This window comes from Dromiciops gliroides, chromosome 3 (assembly GCF_019393635.1).
Source record: "Dromiciops gliroides isolate mDroGli1 chromosome 3, mDroGli1.pri, whole genome shotgun sequence".
NCBI classification, from domain to species: Eukaryota; Metazoa; Chordata; class Mammalia; order Microbiotheria; family Microbiotheriidae; genus Dromiciops; species Dromiciops gliroides.
In genome coordinates, this window is record NC_057863.1 from 46,877,140 (window position 1) to 46,888,073 (window position 10,934).

Below are 10,934 nucleotides of genomic sequence, written 5' to 3' on the forward strand. Positions count from 1 at the left end.
GGTTGATCCCTTAAACCTACTCCTCAAAGTCCAGTGAACTCAATTGGTGACCTGGGTCCTCAACTGTCTTTGTCACTTTATGCTTCCTGGATGGGTAGATGTCTGAACATGGTTCTTGAAGTGGAAATTCCCAGTCTTGAAGGTGTGATGTTAAAAAAAGTTCCAGAGACATGATTTCTGGGTAATTAGTCATTTTGTTAATAATGCTAGCATTTTCTTTTTTCTTTCTTTTTTTTAGTGAGGCAATTGGGGTTAAGTGACTTGCCCAGGGTCACACAGCTAGTAAGTGTTAAATGTCTGAGGTCAGATTTGAACTCAGGTACTCCTGACTCCAGGGCCAGTGCTCTATCCACTGCACCATCTAGCTACCCCAATGCTAGCATTTTCATGAAAAAGGTCAGTGGCTCTCTGGAATGCCAAAGACTCTCATGGGGCTGGCTCAAGGCTTATGTGTCCTTGGAAAAGTGGGTGTTTCAGAGAGGGGCAACCAACTCTGATTGGTGAATTAAATAATGAGAGAGAATGGATATTATAATGAGGGGCTGGACCCATTCTAACAAACTTTGATTGTTTTTACTTCTAAATTACCCCCAGCCTTGGGCAATCTGAACAAAGAATCTATATCCCCTGCCCCAACCCAAGCAGCAGACAACAGGATTAAATTCCTTATAAGGTTGGGTGGAGTCTGACCAGGATTGAGGAGAGTAAATTCAATGTCCTTCAAGAGACTGAAGTTTAAAATGGGAACTATAAAAAAGAGGGGGGGAAACTCTGGATTTCCCCAAAGCATTGGTTATTAATAATCATTTTTTCAAAGACAAAATTCAGAGTTAGAAAGGCCCATAGCAGGGCAGCTAGGTGGCGCAGCGGATAAAGTCAGGAGGACTTGAGTTCAAATCTGGCCTCAGACACTTGACATGTACTAGCTGTGTGACCCTGGGCCAGTCACAACCCCAATTGCCTCACCAAAAAAGAAAAAAAGAAAGGCCCATAGGTCTTGGGTCCAAGGAGTGGAGCCAATGGTCATGCCAGGTGCAGGAACAGTTGACTTGGGAAGAGGAGGCTTGAAGTTCAGAGAAAGCTTGCATTGGGAGTTGAATGATATAGAGCAAAATTAAGATGAAATGTAAAATGTCTAATCAGTAATTTCACAAACTGTTTTAAGTGCTGATGGAATTGTAAGCATCATCCTCCCAGCAGAATGAACCAGTAGTTTTAACTTAAATTACTGAATTCTGTTGTGCTCATTCATGCTTATGAGCCTTTTCTAGTTAACATGTGTGTGTGTGTGTGTGTGTGTGTGTGTGTGTGTGTGAGAGAGAGAGAGAGAGAGAGAGAGAGAGAGAATAGGAATAAATTGACACACACCTGATTCGTGTTGTGCATTGAGTGCCTTTTTAATCCTTCCTCCTCCCTTTCAGGGGGAAACTATCAGCCATATGTAAAAATCATGCAGGAGAGCCAGCTTTGGCCATCTAAGCAATCAAAGAAGGCTGAACTCTGCTCTGTCCTTTGGACACAGGGCTCCCCAGGACTGAACCAGGCCCAAACTGCCTGCCCAGAAATGTAGTCATGCTGTACACCAGGGCCTCTGGCCCAATCGGCATTTTCTCAAGTCTAGGCTAGGAACTGAATGTTCCAAACTTTTCCTTCTTGTCTGCCGTTGAAATTAGATTCTCCAAGTCAGTGTTTTCCTTTCGATTCTACCCACTCTTTTTCATTAAGTTTTTCTGTAACTCAGGAATGTTTAATATCAAATTGGTTAATCTTTCATATGAAAGGATCTTTTTCAGTTCAGTTGTTTTTCAGTCATGCCTGACTCTTTGTGACCCAGTTTGCGGTTTTCTTAACAAAGATCCTAGAGTGGTTTGCCATTTCCTTCTCCAGCTCATTTACTGATGTGGAAACTGAGGCAAACAGAGTTAAGTGACTTGTCCAGGGTCATCTAGCTAATACATGTCTGAGGCCACATTTGAACTCAGAAACATGAGTCTCCCTAACTGCAAGCTTGGAGCTCCATCCACTGTATCACCTAGCTACCTGAAAAAGGAATAGCATGGTATCATAGCAAACTCACTGAATTTGGATTGAAAAGACACACATGTTCAAATCCCAGCTCTGACATTTATGAGGAATGTGACCACGGACAAGGTACTTTATCTCTAATCCTCAGTTTTTTCATTTGAGAGAGAGAGAGAGACAAAGACAGAGACAGAGACAGACAGAAACAGAAAGAGAAAAACAGAAACAGAGAGAGACACAGAGAAATAAACAGAGACAAAGAGAGAGACAGAGAGATACATACAGACAGAGACAGAGACAGACAGAGAGAGACTGAGAGAGAGAGAATAGTAATTGCATTACAACCATAAGCATATTATAAGAAAAACCTTCTGTAAACCTTAACATTCCAAAGCAATGGGATATAATAAATAGAAAGCTGGACTTGGAGTTAGCAGGACCTGTGTTCAAATACTCTCTCAGACATTTACTGACTACATGACCTTGAGCAAATCCCTCACCAAACTCAACCTCAGTGTTCTAATGTGTAAAATGGGGATAATAAAAGTACTTAAGTGATGTGGTTGTGTGTGGCTTAATTAAGATTATGTAGATATAAAATCTTGCAAACTCTTAAGTGCAGTTTTTATTATTTTTTAGCATTGTTATAGAAATTTGAGTTATCTGTAACATTTTCAGAAAATATTCATGTGTCCGACTGGTAGTGTTGACTACAATGAGCACAATAGGAGGTCGGAGAAAACAGAGGTATCTGGGAGTGGGCATAATTGGGGAAGGCACCCTGGAGGAGGTAAGAATTGAACTGGGCTTAAAAAAGATGGATAGAGGGGCAGCTAGGTGGTGCAGTGGATAGAGCACAGGCCCTGGAATCAGGAGGACCTGAGTTCAAATCCGGCCTCAGACACTTAACACTTACTAGCTGTGTGACCCTTGGCAAGTCACTTAACCCCAATTGCCTCACTAAAAAAAAAAAAAAGAAAGAAAAAGAAATGGATAGATTTTGAATATCCAACATTCCAGGTGGGTTCACCAGTTACACAAAGGCAGAAACAAGAATGAGCAAGGTGTAATTGAGAGAATAGTGAAAAGAGTGGACTGACCATAACAGAGGCTCAGTGCAAGGGTGTGGTGGGAGTTAAAACTAGGTAAGAGAAATGAGGTCACATTTTGAAGGGCTGGCAGAGGGAGCATAGGATGATAAATTTACAGGTAAAAGAGCCTTAGAGGTCAGTCATCTCCCCATTTACAGAGAAGAAAACTGAGGCCCACAGAAAATAAGCGACTTGGCCAAAGGCACATGGGTTGTGAGCAGTAGTTGACCCCAAGTCTGAATCTGGAGGTAATCGCTGTTCATTATTCATCTCAAGAGCAAATCTTTTGACTATCAATCTCAAGAATGAAATAGATGTCTTAGGAAGATTGCTTTGAACAATGGTAGGCAGGACAGATTGGAGGGTAAAGATAGTAAAATCAGGGAAATGGTAGGAGGCTGATAAAATCATCCAATTGTGAATTGATTGGGGTTGTTTTGTAGGGAAATTATTTTTAAATCAAATTTTATTGATAAAAAACTCTAAAAGAAGATATATGAGTGCTCATATTTTTTGGTTCTGACTAAAATGCAAGTTTCTTCCTGTTGTTGATGAAATGATATTTCAAGAACAGGAAAAGATCATTAAAGTCTGTAACAATGCCTTTGAAACCATAATGCTTTGATGGGTTCTAGGATGTCACCCACAGGGATACTCTCTTCAGTGATACAGATTATCATACAACCATGCCTGTCTATGCCACCCTGTATGATTTTTGTTCATGTTCTCCTGAAAACCCACCAAAGAGCGTCCACACAACAGGCTTTCTCTAGATCTCTAGATATTGCAAGAATACCAATGGAGCACATGAGATATCAAGAGACATCTTGTGCACTGCTTATCCCTAATGTTTGCTGCAAAAAAAAAAAATCCTTTTTCCATCATTTTCCTAGTCACACATCTCTCTGATGACATTCTTTTTTTCCTGCACAACTCTTTGTTATACACATTTATGTATCCCTAATAACTCCTTTCGAAAACCCTCTGCAAGCAGAGGGGGTAACAGTAGCATCATTAGTAAATGGTCATGATAACAAAGACAAGGCATTCTTATGAAAAGTTGACCTTGTAGTTCTCACTTCTGTCAGGGTCAATTGCCTTTATATGTTAGTGCAGTAAACAAAGTATCAAGAAAGGGTTGCAAGGAATAGTAAGATAATGAAGAAAAAAGACCACCAAGATATCTTAGAGCATGATTCTTTTGATCTGTAGTAGCCACAAGAACAACAATAATAACGGCCAACATGTTTCTATAATGCATAGCCAAGAACTAAGGAAAAAAAACAAATCTCCCCCCACCCATTTTTTTTCCCTTTGAAGATACTGTCACATTTGGTAACAGGTGTAGGGTTCTGCTCAGCAGTATGTAATGTACGCTTCATGCCAGGTTCTTTTAGAGGCACTGCTATTCATCACAGTTGCAATGTTCCCTTCACAGATATCCCACTGGAAGGAAAAAGGCATCCTGGGAATTTATATACAAAAGCAAAGCCACATTTGGCTTTGAAAATTCACTGGGAAAACCATATGCAGCCTGCAAGTTATTCATGGGCATGCTCCGGTTTCTGGGGGAAGCAGCATGGTTTCATTTTGTTATCCCCACAGAAAATTAGAAGAGAAGTAGAAGAAAATGTGAGGACTCAATGCCTGCAGATCTCTGGGAGCTGCCAAATTGTGGTGTTTATGAGTTTTCACGGCTCAGTTGTCTCGATTATTACTAAAATTAGCCACAAGCCAAACATTCCTGTGTTGGGCCAGGTGGAGCTGGAGCCCAGTTCCTGTTACTCTTGACCCCACAAGCTTTCCTAGGAGGAAGCCAATGGATAGTTTACCTCCCTAAAAAAAAAAAGGTGGCCTCAGTGGGGATTACACAGCATTGCCCAGTGCTGACACCTCAAGTACTGGTGATGTTCTATTTTTGTAAAATATATAGAAGCATCTCTTGATGTACACTGAAGGGCTGTCAGAGAGAGGTGTGTATAAAGATGGCTTCTCCAACTTATTTTTTCACTGAGAAACAACAAAGCAAGTTATCTCATGCCAGTGGTTTCATACATTTTGGTCAGTTATGGAACTAGGAACCAATTCAATCAGTTCAATTCAACAAGCATTTATTATTAATAATAACAGCTAGCGGGGCAGCTAGGTGGCAAAGTGAATAAAGCACCAGCCCTGGATTCAGGAGGACCTGAGTTCAAATCCGATCTCAGACACTTGACACTTACTAGCTGTGTGACCCTGGGCAAGTCAACCCTCATTGCCCCGAAAAAATAAATAAGCAAACAAACAAGTAAGTAAGTAAGTAAATGAATGAATGAATGAATGAATAAATAAATAAATAAATAAATAAATAAATAAATAAATAGATAGATAGATAGATAAATAAATAAATAAGTGGTGGCTAGAATTTATATAGCACATTGAGGTTTGCAATGTGCTTGACATATGTATTCTCACATTCGATCCTCCCAACAGTCCTGTTAATGCAGGTTATATTATTATTATCTCCATTTTACAGATGAAGAAATTGAGACTGACAGAGGTGACAGGACTTGTCCAGGGTCATATAGATGATAAGAATCAGAGGCAGGATCCAAACTCAAGTCTTCTTGGACTTAGGTCCAGTCTACACCATCCATGATGGCATGTAGCTGCCTAAGCTACCTACAATGCGCCAAGCACTGTGCTAAACACTAGAGATACAAATACAAAAAAGTCTCTGCCCTCAAGGAACCTATATTGGAATAAAACAATGTATACACAAACCTGGGTTTTATTTCTCAGCCCTGCCACTGACTTGTCATATTATGTTGGTCAAGTCACATATAAGTAAATATATATGTATGTAATTTTCTGAGGGGAAGGAAAATTCCTTAAAAATAATAATAAATCGGGGCAGCTAGGTGGCGCAGTGGATAAAGCACTGGCCCTGGATTCAGGAGGACCTGAGTTCAAATACAACCTCGGACACTTGACATTTACTGGCTGTGTGACCCTGGGCAAGTCACTTAACCCCAATTGCCCTACCCAAAAATAATAATAATAATAAATCAAATCCATCTGGATGATAAGGGGAAACAATAATAAATTGCTTTTGGTCTCAGTTAAAATAGCAAGTGTGATACTAAAATGTATAACTCAGGGACACACATGCAAGGGTAGTGCAGCCATCTTGCCATTAGATGGGTTTTAATCTGACCTTTGCTGTTGTGATCAGGTCTGTGCTCTCCTTCTCCTTCTCCTTCTCCTTCTCCTTCTCCTTCTCCTTCTCCTTCTCCTTCTCCTTCTCCTTCTCCTTCTCCTTCTCCTTCTCCTTCTCCTTCTCCTTCTCCTTCTCCTTCTCCTTCTCCTTCTCCTTCTCCTTCTCCCTCTTCTTCTTCTTCTTTGTAAGGCAATGAGGGTTAAGTGACTTGCCCAGGGTCACGCAGCTAGCAAGTGTTAAGTGTCTAAGGCCAGATTTGAACTCAGGTCCTCCTAAATCCAGGGCCAGTGCTTTATCCACTGCACTGCCTACCTGCCTGCAGGTCTGTGCTCTATAGCTGGAGAGAGGTGCAAAACTCAGGACAGGTTCCAAAGAAATTTTAAAAGGTAACTGGAGAGAATTAATGCTTTAATGAAAAAGGTGCTGAGAACAAAGGACTGAGATGTAGATAGACAGTAGGTGTCTATACAGCATCAACAAAGACATAATATTAAAATGGATTTAAGTCCTATCAGGAGGGATATAAGGAAGATATAAGATAAAACATTGCAGTTTTAGAAACTTATCACCAAGGAAGACTTATCAGGTCTCTCTGTAGGAAACTTGTCTTCTAACTTTTTTGCATTATGAGAAATTTGCTTTGGTAAATAATGAGCAAACTATGAAAAAGGTGACACAGTCCAAGGCGAACCTAAAGAAAATTGGACACTAAAGTGTTTATACCCTTTGACCCAGCAATACCATGAGTAGGCATAGAACCTAAGTAGGTCAAAGACAGAGTAAAGTCTCATGTATAGAAAAATATTTATAGCAGCATTTTTGCGGTCGCAAAAAAAAAGTAGAAGCAAACTGGGTGTTCCTCAATTGGGGAATGGCTAAACAAATTGTGATATAGGAATATAATGGAATATTATTGTACACTAAAAAATTATGATTATAAAGAATTCAAAGAAATTTGAGAAGACTTAAATGAACAGAGGATGAGTATGTAAAAACAAAAGGACAATTTAGGAAGTAACACTAAGAACGTAAATGATGTAAATTATTACTAAAAACATAATCATATAAACACTGGATGACAACAGACTTATGACCAATACAGCAGTCAGTCTTAAATGCAGAGGACTGAATGCAAATTCAAGCAATTCTGAGATTCTACCTCACACCCCTCAGAGCACCAAAGAAGATGAAAAAGGGCAAGAATGGAACGAGTCATATATTAGCAGAGGTGATGAATGTGTCCAATTGTTTTGCTTAAAGTTTCTTCTGTCTTATATGGGAGGGTTTTATTGGAAAGGGAGTCACTTGGAAGTGACAACTTTTTTTAAACAGAAAAGCAACAAAAAAAATTAAGGAAGGGAGGGAAGAAGGACAGAAAGGTTATACAAGAAGACCTGGGTTTGATTCTTCCTCTGCCACTGGCTTGTTGTATGACCTTAGTCAAGTACCATCCCATTTCTGGGTCTCAGTCTCCTCATAAGTAAAATGAAGGGATCCAACTGCATCATTTCTAGGACCTTTTCTAGAATTAACATTCTCTGAATCTTTGTGCATACAATATTTATGTGAAGTCCCCTTAGAGCAGATAGCTTGAGAAATACTGTTGCTAATGATGTTTATGGAGTGAAGGACAAGGAGGAAGTTGAACAGACTTTAAGGTTTTAATCAAAGCTACAACAAAGTTAATCAGAAACATACTTAACATTATGCATAATGGGCTTTGTGTTGCATGGCAATTAGACCAACATGGTAAGCAGTTTACCCAAATGACTATAATTAATATTACTTTCATGCTTTTATCACATTGCTTCTTCTTTTTCAGTATCTAGAAACAATGACAGTGTCAGCTCTGGCTGAATCATTGAATCCTCATCTCACAATTGGACAGCTCCCTGACATGTTTACTCAAAGATAATGGTCCCTCATTCCCACAGGAAGCCTCAGACTCAGTGCCAGGATAGACTCCTCTAAGGACCTCCCCCAACTCTATCTTTCCAGTTCCCTCCATGACAGCTCTTTGAACTTGCTTTCAACTGCCCCACCCTGAAAAGGAGCAGCCTTAAGTCACCTGTATACACAGTACCTAGCACAAAGCCATATATGTAGTAGGAAACTAATAAATGCTTTTGGAATTGAATCAAATTATTGACGATCCATCTTGATCCACCCAACCCTCACACATATACCCCCTAAACACAGTTCTCTTAAAATAATTACAGGGGGCAGCTAGGTGGCGCAGTGGATAAAGCACCGGCCCTGGATTCAGGAGTTCCTGAGTTCAAATCCGGCCTCAGACACTTGACACTTACTAGCTGTGTGACCCTGGGCAAGTCACTTAACCCTCATTGCCCCATACACACACACACACACACACACACACACACACACGCATATATATAATTACAGAAAATTTACTTTAGGAACAGATACAGTTGGGAAGGCACAATGTTTAGTTGATGTAATATAATGAAAGGAGTGCAATACTTTCACCAGGTTCAAATAAAAAACTTATTAAGTGTGGAGGAGGAAAGAGAGAAAAGGGAAAAAAATAAATGTACATAAGAATTTTATTATATATTTTAAAGGAATAGTAAGTTGCAGTTTCATGAACAATCTTCTTTTTAAAATTATACTATGTTATGGAAATGCTTGTTTTATTCCATACATTAAAAATAAAATGTTTTTTAAATGTGTGATTCTGAACTAGCCCTTTAATGTTTCAAAACTTCAGTTGTATGTGGTTAAAATGGAAACACTGATGCTTGTGTTAAAAGGCAATGGGGTGAAATGGATTAAGAAGAGCCAGCCTTGGAGGGAGGAGGACCCAGGTTCAAGCCCTGCCTTTGGAACACAGACCACAATGGCTGTGCAGACCTGGACAATTCATTTCCCAATATCCCAGATAGCTCTAAGGCTGTAAGTTGAAGAGGAGGGGTATGTCTACATTGAAAGAGTGTTTCTTACTCAGATTTCTATAGATTCAAGAAATCTAGGTTGAACTGAAAACAAACAAACTGAAATGACAGTAATCAAATCCTTTGGAGCGTATGGAGGAGTGGAGATGGGCCAATCGAGACCATTCCATGGACCGTGCGTTAAACATGTTCACCTATGGGCGTGTCAATTTGGAATGACTCAGAAAATAGGGGGTGTTTCCTTGGTTCCTTACCTCATGAAAGGTTGAAAATAGGGTTTGGGAGGAGGTGAGACTATACCAGAGTTGAGTTAGGCAGAATTGGCCATTAAGCCAGAAGGAATGGCCCCCTCAATAGATCTTTAAGAAAGGAATGACTCCATTCTCTAACATTCATGGTGTATAGGGTGCTGTACTTATTAGAAACTGTAAGAGATAGATTCAAATCCCACCTCAGAAAATTACCAGCTATAAAACCAATCCTAGGAAAGTCACTTAATTTCTTTGGGCTTCAGGGAACTCATCTGAAAAATGAGGGGATTGGATTGGATGTCCTCCAAGGTCACTTCGAACTTTAAATCCATGATGCTATGATTTTCCAGGTGGCAATCATGTAACTCTAGGATTTCTTGTGAGAAGTGGAAAGGAGTGCTCTTCTTCACACTGGTGACATTGTTATCTATTCCCATGTGACAAGCTAGAGCAGGGTCTCAGCTAAGTGAACCTGAGTCTTTGATTCTGACTGCCTCTTCTGCTTTGTGTTTCTTTGCCTGATGATTCAGGACTTCACAGTAATCCCAAAATGGAGATACCTAGGCTTGGAGGTAGGCTTGTGGGCTCAAAAGGTTGTGGGTCCTCAGATGGTACTAGCTGAATTTAAGGAGATACCCTCTCCATATTTAATACTATGCTTCTTTAAGGAGAAGACAGAAGGACTGAGCCCAAGCCCTAACTTGGCTTAATAAATATCTGGAGGGAATGGTTTGAACAGTACAGAATTGAGGTGAAATGTGAACTACCTATTCTGTAGTCCCATAAACTGTGTCATGTCCTGTAGCTTTAAGTATTAACTCTGTGGGAGAGTGTAACAGTAGTTAGGTGCTTCAGTTTAAGGTTTTTCCATCAATTGGGTTTATGGGTCTTGTATATGTTAAGCATTTCTTCTGTGCAGAGAAATTAAATAGCTGTCCCATACCTGATTACTATTGTACATTAAGTACCTTTCTATTCCCCCTCCCCACTTAGAGGAGGTACCAAATATGAGTAAAAACTCTAATTTTAAGTAATTTTCTCTAGGGCTCCATGGTAGAAACATAAAAAACAAAAGAACATTGGTGGGAGTCAGGGTTGGGGTGGAGAAAGCCTGACCCTTCTTTTAGGTGATCAGACTTTCCTAGAACTGAAACTGATCCACATAAGTGCATGGATCCTGGGTGGAATAATGCCCAAGCCCATGGTCCCATCAAGGATTTATTATATTTATACTTGCAATACCTAACTTACAGGATTGTTAGGTTTACTTTGTAAACTTTAAAGAACTATATAAATATGAGTTATGATTATATCAGTGGTGCAACTGGAAAGATTCTTTACCCCCCTCCAAAAAAAACCTCCTCCACCTTGCTGAATAGTTCTTGAAATTACATTAAGCCCAAAATGCTTTAACCTATAATCTTTAATTATATAATTTTAAAAAAATTTTTTG